Source organism: Salmo salar, chromosome 08, assembly GCF_965601325.2.
Source record: "Salmo salar chromosome 08, fSalSal1, whole genome shotgun sequence".
NCBI classification, from domain to species: domain Eukaryota; kingdom Metazoa; phylum Chordata; class Actinopteri; order Salmoniformes; family Salmonidae; genus Salmo; species Salmo salar.
The window spans coordinates 30,191,238-30,203,831 of record NC_138298.1 but is presented as its reverse complement, the minus strand read 5'-3'; the positions used below and the strand labels follow the sequence as shown (position 1 = coordinate 30,203,831).

Here is a 12,594-nt window from a genome sequence, read left to right as displayed (position 1 = left end):
CGCCATGCGCGCGACCCTGATTTACCATTTCAGATAGTGTCTGGGACGCACGAACAAAACGCCGCTATTCGGATATAACGATGGATTAATTTGGACCAAACCAACATTTGTTATTGAAGTAGCAGTCCTGGGAGTGCATTCTGACGAAGACAACAAAAGGTAATGAAACTTTTATAATAAAGCTGATATTGGTGAGTGCTAAACTTGCCGGGTGTCTAAATAGCTAGCCCGTGATGACTGGGCTATGTACTTAGAATATTGCAAAATGTGCTTTCACCAAAAAGATATTTTTAAATTGGACATATGGAGTGCATAGAGGAGGTCTGTATCTATAATTCTTAAAATAATTGTTATGCTTTTTGTGAACGTTTATCGTGAGTAATTTAGTAAAATGTTAGCGAATTCCCCGGAAGTTTGCTAGTTCTGAACGTCACATGCTAATGTAAAAAGCTGGTTTTTGATATAAATATGAACTTGATTGAACAAAACATGCATGTATTGTATAACATAATGTCCTAGGGTTGTCATCTGATGAAGATCATCAAAGGTTAGTGTTGCATTTAGCTGTCTTCTGGGTTTTTGTGACATTATATGCTAGCTTGAAAAATGGGTGTCTGATTATTTCTGGCTTGGTACTCTGCTGACATAATCTAATGTTTTGCTTTCGTTGTAAAGCCTTTTTGAAATCGGACAGTGTGGTTAGATAAAGGAGAGTCTTATCTTTAAAATGCTGTGAAATAGTCATATGTTTGAAAAATTGAAGTTTTTGTATTTTAGAGGAGTTTGTATTTCGCGCCACGCCCATCATTGGATATTGCAGCAGGTGTTCCGCTAGCGGAACGTCTAGATGTAAGAGGTTATTAAAAAAAAACATCCCTTCCGCGCCAACGCCAGCAAGTGCACCGATAATTGTAATAGTGAAAATAGCCCAAATATCTCTGACCCCTGAATCTATAGCACTACCACCTGCACTTAGATTTACCATTGTGTTAGGTTTGTTAAAATAGAGCCCTTAGATTTACCATTGTGTTAGGTTTGTTAAAATAGAGCCCTTAGATTTACCATTGTGTTAGGTTTGTTAAAATAGAGCCCTAGGTGTTATAGATAGAAAAATGGGGGACTATGTACAAAACGTGCTGTCATTTCTAAATGGATGAAAATACCCTCAAATTGAAGATGACAGTCTGCACTTTAACCTTATAGTCATTGTTTGATTTCAAATACAATCTTTTGGAGTATAGAGAAAAAATAATATAAAATACTTCCCTATCCCAATAATTAGAGGACACTGTATCTCAAACCGTTTTCAAACACTGAGCTGACCTGGTTATGCATTTACAAAGTTGCTGGAACAGTCTTATAGAGGACTGTAATTTTCTGTATGCGTTCTGTCAATGGTGTGCGTACTGGGAGCGACGTCAGGTGCAGGAGAGCAGAGAGCTGTGAACAGGCGCACACTTTATTTAGGCAGGAGAAACCAACAGACGGACACCACTGCGTCGAAACCTCCATCCAATATGCCAAAGTGCAAAAACGCGCAAACAGTCCCAATAATAAAGTACCATCAAATAAACATACCTCGTGATATAAAACACGGACTAAATGCACACCAGAATATAGCATGTCAAAAATGACACATAACACGAAACAATCACACACAAACACATGAGGGGGAACAGAGGAATAAATACATGTAGTGTGATTGGGGAATGAAAACCAGGAGTGCAGGGAACAAGACAAAACAAATGGATAAATGAAAAATGGAGCGGCGGTGGCTAGAGAGCCGGTGACGTCGACCAGGAACGCAGGCTGAACAAGGAGAGGAGCCGACTTCGGTGGAAGTCGTGACACGTTCCTACAGCGAGCATAGGACCACTCATGACACGCAAGAAGCATGAGCTTTAATTATTGCCTAAATTAAAAATTATTCTAATTTGAGAATTCATTATGGTGACTTCACTAGTGAATATTATAAGGACAGTTTGTACATAGTATGTTTGGAGTGTGATTCAGTCAGCATGATAGTGTAAAAAAGGATTATTATAGAATCGCATTAAAATCTGCTAACCATGTGTATGTGACAAATAAAAATTGATTTGATCTGAAGGTCAACTCTGTTATATGTGGATAATGTCAACATGAATACATTGTCAAGATGTGTTTAAATGTCCTTTGCGCTATTGGTACCATTTTCTTTTTGTTACAAAGAGTAGAAAGAAACTCTCCTCTTGGGATACTCAAAAGCCTGGCTGGTCGTTTACCCAGTAACACACTAGGGACGACAGCTAGTCTAGTTGTTAGGAATGTTGGGCCAGTAACACACTAGAGACGACAGCTAGTCTAGCGGTTAGGAACGTTGGGCCAGTAACACACTAGAGACAACAGCTAGTCTAGTGGTTAGGAACGTTGGGGCAGTAACACACTAGAGACGACAGCTAGTCTAGTGGTTAGGAACGTTGGGCCAGTAACACACTAGAGACGACAGCTAGTCTAGTGGTTAGGAATGTTGGGGCAGTAACACACTAGAGACGACAGCTAGTCTAGTGGTTAGGAACGCTGGGCCAGTAACACACTAGAGACGACAGCTAGTCTAGCAGTTAGGAACGTTGGGCCAGTAACACACTAGAGACGACAGCTAGTCTAGTGGTTAGGAACGTTGAGCCAGAAACACACTAGAGACGACAGCTAGTCTAGTGGTTAGGAACATTGGGCCAGTAACACACTAGAGACGACAGCTAGTCTAGTGGTTAGGAACGTTGGGCCAGTAACCAAAAGGCAGTTAACCCCCCAACAACATCTGCTCCCCGGACGGTGATGACATAGACGTTGATTAAGGCAGCCCCCCACACCTCTCTGATTCAGAGGCGTTTGGTTAAAAGAGGAAGAACGCATTCAGTTGTTCAACTTAGTAGCTATCGCCTTTCCCCACATGCAGATCAGAAGACGGTCTGCTGATTTTCTGTAGATTTTCTGTAGCACCTTGAGGTTATGTCAAGCAGTTACCATAACAAGCGGTGATGCAGCCGGTGAAGATTCTCTAAATGGTACATCTGCAGAACTTCTTGAGGATCTGAAGGCCCATGCCAAATATTTTCATCCTTCTCAGCAGGAAGAGGCATTGTCGTGCCCTCTTCACGACTGTTGGTGTGTGTGGACCACGATAATCCCTTAGTGATGTGGACACCGAGGAACTTGAAGCTCTCGAACTGTTCCCCTACAGCCCTGTTAATGTGGATGGGGGCGTGCTCTGCCCTCCGTTTCCTGTAGTCCAAGATCAGCTCCTTTGTCTTGCTGATGTTGAGGGAGAGGTTGTTGTTGTATTTTCCTTAATTCCATTATTTTACTTTTAGATTTGTGTGTATTGTGTGTATTGTTGTGAATTGTTAGATATTACTGCACTGTTGGAGCCAGAAACACAAGTATTTCGCTACACCCACAATAACGTCTGCTAAAAATGTGTATTTGTCCACTAAATTTTATTTTATTTGGTTTAGATTTGTTGTCCTAGCACCACACAGCCAGGTCTCTGACCTCCTCCCTGTTTCATCGTCGTCTGTGATCAGGCCTACCACCGTCATGTTGTCTGCAAACTGCAAACTTAATGATAGTGTTGGAGTTGTTCACGGCCACACAGTCACAGGTGAACAGGGAGTACAGGAGGGAACTAAGCACGCACCCCTGAGGGGCACCCGTGTTGAGGGTCAGCGTGGTGAATGTGTTGTTGCCTATCCCCACCACCTGGGGCGGCCCGCCACGTTGCCTTGGTGTTCTTGGGCACAGGAAATAAGGTGGCCTGTTTGAAATGTGGGTATTACAGACTGGGTCAGGGTCGAGGTTGAAAATGTCAGTGAAGACATTTGCCATCTGTTCAGCGCATGTCCTGGTAATCCGTCTGGCCCTGCGGCCTTGTGAATGTTAGCTTGTTTAAAAGTCTTACTCACACTGTCTACAGAGAGCTTGAACACAGTCCTCCGGAACAGTTAGTGCTCGCTTGCATGGATCAGTGTTACTAGCCTTGATGCGAGCATAGACGGAATTTAGCTCGTCTGGTGGGCTCGCATCACTGGACAGCTCGCGGCTGGGTTTCCCTTTGTAATCCGTGATAGTTTGCAAGACCTGAAGTCAGAGAATTCCGAGTTCCCAGGTGTTTTGAACGCGGCATTAGGGGATCTGTTCTCCACCACCCACAACCTTCCTGGGTACATTTCTACATTCTGTTATTAAAAAGATGAAAAGAAATGTCCTAAGAAAGTGCTGCTCAATGACATCATCAAGCTGTAATAACTCCAAAAGGAGCTGTTATTAGATTAGATATGGTAATTTATGAGATCAGATATGATATGGTAATGTATGAGATCAGATATGATATGTTACTTTATGAGATCAGTTAAAGGTAATTTATGAGATCAGATATAATATGATCATTTATGAGATTAGATATGATATGGCAATTTATGAGATCAGATATGATATGGTAATTCATGAGATCAGGTATGATATGGTAATGTATGAGATCAGATATGATATGGTAATTTATGAGATCAGATATGATACTGTATGAGGTCAGATATGATACTGCGTTAAATTTGTGGCAAATCCAACATAACACACAACTGTATACCAATCTTAATATTGTCTAGCATGGTGGTGGCTGCATCATGTCATGGCTATCCTTGTCATCGGGAAAGAACTACTGAGTTTTTTAGGATAAAAAGAAATGGAATATAGCTATAAGCACAGGCAAAATCCTAGAGGAAAACCTGGTTGAGTCTGCTATCCAACAGACACTGGGAGACAAACTCACCTTTCAGCAGGACAATAACCTAAAACACAAGGTCAAATATACACTGTAATTGTTTACCAAGAGGACATTGAATGTTCCCGAATGGCCTAATTACAGTTTTGACTTAAATGGGCTTGAACATCTATGGCAAGACTTGAAAATGGCTCTCCAGCAATGGCCAACAATTGTAAAAAGAATAATGTGCAAATATTGTACAGTGCAGGTGTACAAAGCTCTTGGCAGTTTACCCCGAAATGCTCACAGCTGTAATCCCTGCCAAAGGTGATTCTAACATGTATTGAGTCAGGGGTGTGAATACGTATGTAAATTTGATAGTTCTGTACGTTCAATACATTTGAAAACTTTTCTAAAAACACATTTTCACTTTGTCATTATGGTGTGTTGTGTGTAGTTTAGTGAGATTTATTTTATTATTCATTTTGAAGCCAGGCTGTAATACAACAAAATGTGGAATAAGGGCTATGAATCCTATCTGAAGGCACTGAACTGTGTTTGGTAATATAGCACTGCAATCACTGAGCTTTTTGAATATACGGATTATTGCTGCAAGGACTCTGATTCATATAAGCATAATGATACAACTATACAGTATGGGAGAGAAAAGTGGATTGATTCTTTGTTCAGAATCTCAGCATTCTTTTTTGTAGAAAAGTGCATGAAACCTATCTTGACTCATCTGTTAAAGATTAAACAAACCAAGATGTACAAGATTTAAAATGTAATACTTTTTAAAATAACAATTGTTAATAGGACAATAAATGAACACATAAAAAATCAATACAACTCATGAACATTATTTCTAATTGTGGTGAACGTTCCCAAATAAACTACAATAAGTATGAATAAATAGAGGGAATGGAAAGAAAAAGGATGAGGGAGAGAGAGGGATGAAAGAGAAAGGGAGAAAGGTGTAGAAAGAGCAGGTTCTGTCATTTAATCTCTGTGACCAATCTCTTTATTTAATAAACGCACTGAGTATAATTAATATTTTATTGTGTCTCTGTACTGCTTTGAAATCATCCCTGAGCTCAAATATTTTCATGTAGAATAGAGTTTGCGGCGTACGCCAATGCCAAGATGTATACGCTCAATATTTGACACCAGAAAAATGACAAATATCAGAACTACATACTCTGCCTCTTAGAAAACGTAGTCCTGTTTTCTTTTACGGGGGGGGAGGTTGTTTGTCCAAGTTCTTTCCTGTAAGAAACAGAAAGTAAATTCGACAACTATTTTATGTAGCTTCATGCGAGACTGCTCAATAGCAGGAGAAATGGTAGGTTAATATTTGTATTATATAAGTCAGGTGTCAGATCGTTAGGCGTCACTTCTTATTTATCCCAACGAAACGTGAAGATAATAAGACCGATGTTCAACTTCTTGCTAATAAATGGCAGGTAAACATATAGAATACCCAACTAGGCCCAGTAAGGTGGGGGCGCACAAAGAAGTCTACGAAACGTGTTCTCTTTTACACAGCGATCTGACGCTGATATGTAATCTATTATGCCGATATATTAATATATTTATCCTAAAATAATACATTCTTATGTTGAAAGAAACAACAGGAAATCGAGTGTATACAGTGTATTTCTTCCACACTTTGAAAGGCGGCCATGTCATTGACTGCGCTATAAGCAGAATTGAGTTCCGTTACTTTTGTTCTGTGTATACCCATACATGCTTTTAATTAGTAGGCATGTCAGGATGGGCGAAAATAGGGAGTTTTATATTATGTGAAATTTGGAAAATAATGTAACATTTCTAAGAGTGAGTACTTTAAATGCCAGGATTGTATACTAATTTCGGCTTTGGTAGATTTCGAGGAAGAGAATCTTCATTACACACTCAGGTATTTACTTACTGCATTCAGTTTTACTAAACAGTACGTTCTATATAGTATGTAGTACGATTACTACACTATGTAGTTTTAGTAAGTAGTGGGCAATACAGATTTCAGACATGGCCTATGATTTCCCGTCGCAGCTGCTCCCAGTCAACCCGGACAAAACGGATGCGTAAAAACTGTAAAAATTACACTTTTGGCAGTTTGAGGTTGGACCATGGCGATAGATAGAGGACTCATCTTTGTATCTATGCCATTTAGCATCTCTGAAATCATGGGCAGCGCCATGATGGTATCTTCATTTTAAAGTAGTACATTTTCTTTTTAAGCCAGTGAAGTTGGAAGTCCCACATAGTTGACCACATTAATCCGATGGAATCCCGCAATGGCGCTGCCCATAATAACATTAATCTTTGGCCACTAGAGGCCTCTATTATTCTCTATGGTTGGGCAGGTAGGAACATTTGGGTTAGAATGGTGCAACTTTGATGTCAATTATACATAAACTCTATCCCATCTAGCCATGACCAGGTTCAGGTGGAATGGTGTCTAGCCTAGGCCTGATTAATTTCTACAATGTGTTGCATTTTCTGTCTCCAGGAAATATCACTTTTTATTTAGTTTCAAATGTGGATTCCAAAAGGCTTTAAATATAAGGTCCTTAAAAACAAAAACATTTATCCTGAAAGGGAATCGTATGTATTTTGAACACTTTTCTTCAGTGGATGGTGTTTTTGCCATATCCCTGGATGTTGTTCACCAACTTCCACAAGAAATATAAGCCATAAAATATTGAATCTTTCTTCATTATTTTATAGTCCTAGTTAAATTCTCTCATCAATAATGTTTTTATTTTTTAATTATTTGTATTATTTCATTAATTATTATTGTATTTAAGATGTTCTGTGTGTCCCTGATATCACTTTCCACCCTATTAGTTTGTTTGTCTCCATTTAAGAAAATAACCATTTCCTAAGATGACACCACATTCAGGAAGTGTCATAATTTCTTTGGTGGGAAAACAATGGTCTTAAGATACAGAAATATAAACACTCAGTTTTATCTATTTTTCCATGTTTCATGATGTTAGTCTGTATGACCCACTCATACATGTCTCCCGGTTAGATTAAATAACAGAGAAAATTAACAACATTTCTAAATGTTAAAAAATGTTTGATAGAGAAGTTCAAATCCTGTTCAAGTGTCCACCATTATGCTAGCTCAAACTTGCTCACTCACAAAACTATGACTAATTTAGCCAAAACATTTCCACTCTGCTAAATTCCACCTTGTTAGGATTATGCACCTAACAGGTTGGAAAATGCATCTAAAATAATTAAGTGCCTGAGCTTGACCAATATGTTTTTCTGAAAGTCAGACATGTCCTTTTTCTGATAGAATACTGCTAAATATATTATGAGTTTTCTTTCTCCAAAAGGTTTAAGGTCCAAAAGGCACCACATTGTAGGAATGACCTGCCTAATACAATTTCCTAAAACATGACCGACATGAAAATGACAACGAAATAACCTAATTACATAATGACTATAATTTATTTATATCAAGTCGGCTAAACTTGCTTATTTATTTTATCTTTGGCTACCATTACAAGACAGCCTAGGTTACCATTACAAGACAGCCTAGGTTACCATTACAAGACAGCCTAGGTTACCATTACAAGATAGCCTAGGTTACCATTACAAGATAGCCTAGGTTACCATTACAAGATAGGTAGCTACAGTTTCATCTCGTTTCATTACTCAGGGTTGTACAGTACAGTTCTGAGGACGCTGAAAAGTTAGGTCAGGTACAGTATCAACAGAACTATTGTTGTAATGTGTGACGGCACCGTCAGTGTTTTATCCTAAAAATTATATTTTTTAGAATGCAATGAAACGTGCAGTTGTGTTTGTTTCCTGGCACACTGCACGTCTCCTTCACCGTTGCAAAACATTCAGGATAACTTCAGTGCCCATATAAGTGGGAACGCTGTGAAGGAATATACAGGTATCTGCCAACATAATGTATCTTAACAAGGAGTTGAGCCAACATGAGCCAGAACAGCTTCAATACACCTTTAAATAGATTCTACAGTTGTCTGGAACTCTATTGGAGGGATGCGACACCATTCTTCCATGAGAAATTCCATAATTTGGTGTTTTGTTGATTGTGGTGGAAAACGCTGCCTCAGGCGTGGCTCCAGTCTCCTATAAGTGTTCCATTGGTTTGAGACCTGGCGACAGACACACACCCTTTAAAGCCCTTATTCTCCTTTGAGACGCCTCTTTCAAAGTCACGTAGATCTCTTCTAGCCATGGTAGCCAAAATAATGGGCAATTGGGCATTTTTATACATGACCCTAAGCATGATGGGATGATTTAATGGCTTAATTAACTCCGGAACCACACCTGTGTGGAAGCACCTGCTTTCAATATCTTTGTATTCCTCATTTACTCAAGTGTTTCCTTTATTTTTTATTGCCTTTACCTTTATTTATTATTATTTATTATTATTGCCTTTGCCTTTATTGCCTTTACCTCCCTTATCTCACCTCATTTGCTCACATTGTATATAGACTTATTTTTGTACTGTATTATTGACTGTATGTTTGTTTTACTCCATGTGTAACTCTGTGTTGTTGTATGTGTCGAAATGCTTTGCTTTATCTTGGCCAGGTCGCAGTTGTTAATAAGAACTTGTTCTCAACTTGCCTACCTGGTTAAATAAAGATGAAATAAAAAAATATATATATATTTATTTGTAGGTTACGTGTATGTCAAAAGCAGTTGACGTGTCTTGACTTTAAAATATCTGTTGTACATTTGTCAAAGTAACAATTTCATGTTGTTAAAGAAATTACTGATTCTTATTTTGTTCCCACACTTTAAGAGTTGTTATGGTGACCAGCACGCAATGCTGTCCTCAGATGATGGTAGGTATGGAAACACAGAATAAACTGACACAAACCATAGTATTTAATTTAAATCTACATTTAAGAGGATACATTTACTAAGATATCAATTGTTGTCCCTTAACTGCTGGGATGAATAATACATTTGTTTTAGTCATTTTATTGTCAATAAAATCTGTTTTTCTCTCTCTCTCATTAATCCTTCACCAGTGATGCCACCTCCTGGTGAATCCATGTCCTGCTGCTGACATTAGTATTCTGTGTCTCTGAGCTGTAGTTCTCCTCAGTGGCTGACAGGACCACAGACATACAGAGTGACCTGGGGGTGTGACGGTGAAACAAGCTCAACAAGAGTGAAACGTGGGCATCATCTTGAAATAAGCAGTCCTCAAACCTGGTGAAAACTACCAGTTCAACATGGCAACAGAGGGAGAAGATGGAAGACAAAGCAGATGGGTCTCAGCATCCCTATCCACAGGTACAGTAGGCTAACTTGTGGTTTTATTCAGACATCAGTCATTCATTACTAGAGACATTTTTGGACTCTCGTCTCAAACAGCACATCCTCTATTCTAAACAAATCTTGATTTTTGTTCCAGTGGTCCCACCCAGAGATTTAAAGATAAACCATTTGGAAGAGACCTCCTTCACTCTCCACTGGTCCAAGGCTGAAGGGATGGAGAAAGTCCCACAGCGCTTCCTCATATCCACACTGCATCCCAGGAACAGATCCCACTCGCAGCCATTACTGACGACTGCCACAAAGCTTTCTCAAACCTGCAACCTGGCACCGAGTACACTGTTAGTGTTACAACTGTGCTGAGCAATGGGGAACAGAGTGAACCTGTCTCTACAACAATTTGCACTAGTAAGAAATATTCCCCCAATTACAGCTCATCATCTCATTACCAGTAACTAGAGAGATTTTGTTTCATTACAAATACATTTTTTGTTTTGTTGTTAGAACTAGGGCTGTGCATGTACAGTAACAGACAGTTACATGACCTTTCAAAATCATCAAATCAGAACCATGGACAGTGTAGTGACTTGACTTTGCCATAATCTGAGGACTGTTATTTATCTAATCAATGAACTATGTTTCATTGTTATCCAATTAAAATAATCACGTAACAATTAACTCATTAGGATCTGGGGCACCACGAGAGCGGTTCTTTAAAGAGCTAACATCTCCCAAATTAAACTCTAACAAAGTCTTTACCTATCACGTCTATAAACAGTCAACGTATTAATCATAACCTCGTATCATATCATCATTCTGAACAGTCGTAACCTCGTTGCATCTGCAAAAACCTGAGCCTTACTTATGTTTCAGAACTACAGATTTTGTTTTAATTATTTACTTAGTAGCTAATTAAAGCCTAGTGGTTATAGCATTGGGCCAGTAACCAGAAGGTTGCTAGATCGAATCCCTGAGCTGACAAGGTAAAAATCTGTTGTTCTGCCCCTGAGCAAGTCAGTTAACCCACTGTTACCCAGGCGCCGAAGACGTGGATGTCGATTAAGGCAGCCCTCCGCACCTCTCTGATTCAGAGGGGTTAGGTTATATTAACTTTGCACACGAACCACAGCCCTCTTTGAAATGCCTGTTTCGCCATGTATCTCTGTCAGTGGACATGGCTGCCTTGGAAAGGTAGGTGGGCCTTTTCGTGGCACGCTTTTAAGGCTCTGATTGGGTTAAAGGGTTCCAGCAAGTCTTCTACTGTTGTTCTCCTCTGTAGTTGTTCGGTATCCGGTGATTTGTCATGCAGTCCTGAACAGAACTAAAGAAATGATTTTCCTTCCATTCGCTCTTGAAGTTGCTTCTTTGAAGATAAGCTAGCCAGCCTTATCGATGCATCCTCAGTGGGGTGATGAGAGTAGCGTAAAAAGGTTGTTTGAGCAGAGTAGCAGATGGTCCTACTTAAATTAGCTTTCGAAGATACCTTAAATAGGACAGCTAATCAGCCGTACCAGTGATTGTCCGGGAAGTGAGTTTATTTTCTTCACCTCATGTTGAGGTTCAAAGTTCCAACCATTTTAAACGTGTAGCTGATTTAGTATGTTAATTTCTTTTCCCACCATTTATACACTCTGCTCAAAGGGGGCGATTCCATCAGGCTGACACGCTCTCTGCTCTCACTTCGGGCGGTGACTAGTAACTGTGCAAAGTTTTGAAAAACAATTATCTCTTAGAGCTACTTAAATCACATCCCTCTCTTAACAAAAATACTTTAAGCATTTTTCATATTACATGCACAACGCATAGGATGTAGTGGGTATGCTTTCCAAGTTACAGTATTTCCTTTATAACATTTTTTTTATTACATTACAAAATAACAAACAGAATGACCTTAGTGTCCAATAGATCACCTCTAACCATTCCCCATGTTCTACTTTCAAAATATTGTTCCAGTATTCGCTTTTGAAAGATTTAAAGTTTCAGCGGGAAAAAGTCTGCTGAAACAAAGACATTCCTTTGGTGGATCTTGAGGGAGAGCCTGAATGTTCTCATTTGATTTTCAACAGGGAGTGAGCTAATCCGTCCTAGTTCTTTCCTTTCCCCTCTATGGGTGAGAGGGGGTCTGATTGAAGTTATTCATTGCAAACCTGATCTGACCTATTTGGATTCTCGTGGACAGTCATTACAACAGCCACATCATATGTGTCACTGTATTATATGCAGAGGGGATTGGTGAAATAGTGGAAATAGTGAAGGCAGCTCCTGTTTTCTTTGCGACTTTCGATAACTCTCCATGATTCTAAATCAGTAGTTTTTTATTGGTTAGAACATTTCTGAAGCATTACCTTGCTTTACCATGCTGTAGGTCAGGTAACTGTCAGTTACTGTACATGCAATATGCTTTGTGGACTTCACTTCACTGGACAGAGGTTGCTCTCTGGGGGGGTATTCCGGGGGGGAATTCCCCTGTGATTTTACCCACAGACAGCTACTGAAATCGAAACACATTTGACGTATTATACTGAACAAAAATATAAATGCAACATGCAACAATTGAAATAATTTTACAAAGT

The 12,594-nt window shown here is 39.3% G+C and overlaps 1 long non-coding RNA gene across 1 annotated transcript; it reads left to right on the top strand.

Annotated features, from left to right (window-relative positions):
* The first annotated feature begins 9,538 nt into the window (after nucleotides 1-9,538).
* On the top strand, nucleotides 9,539-10,432 carry LOC123744228 (uncharacterized). Its single transcript, XR_014393095.1, has 3 exons — nucleotides 9,539-9,582; nucleotides 9,772-10,039; nucleotides 10,161-10,432. It is a non-coding gene; the product is annotated as an uncharacterized LOC123744228 (long non-coding RNA).
* Nucleotides 10,433-12,594: the final 2,162 nt, after the last annotated feature.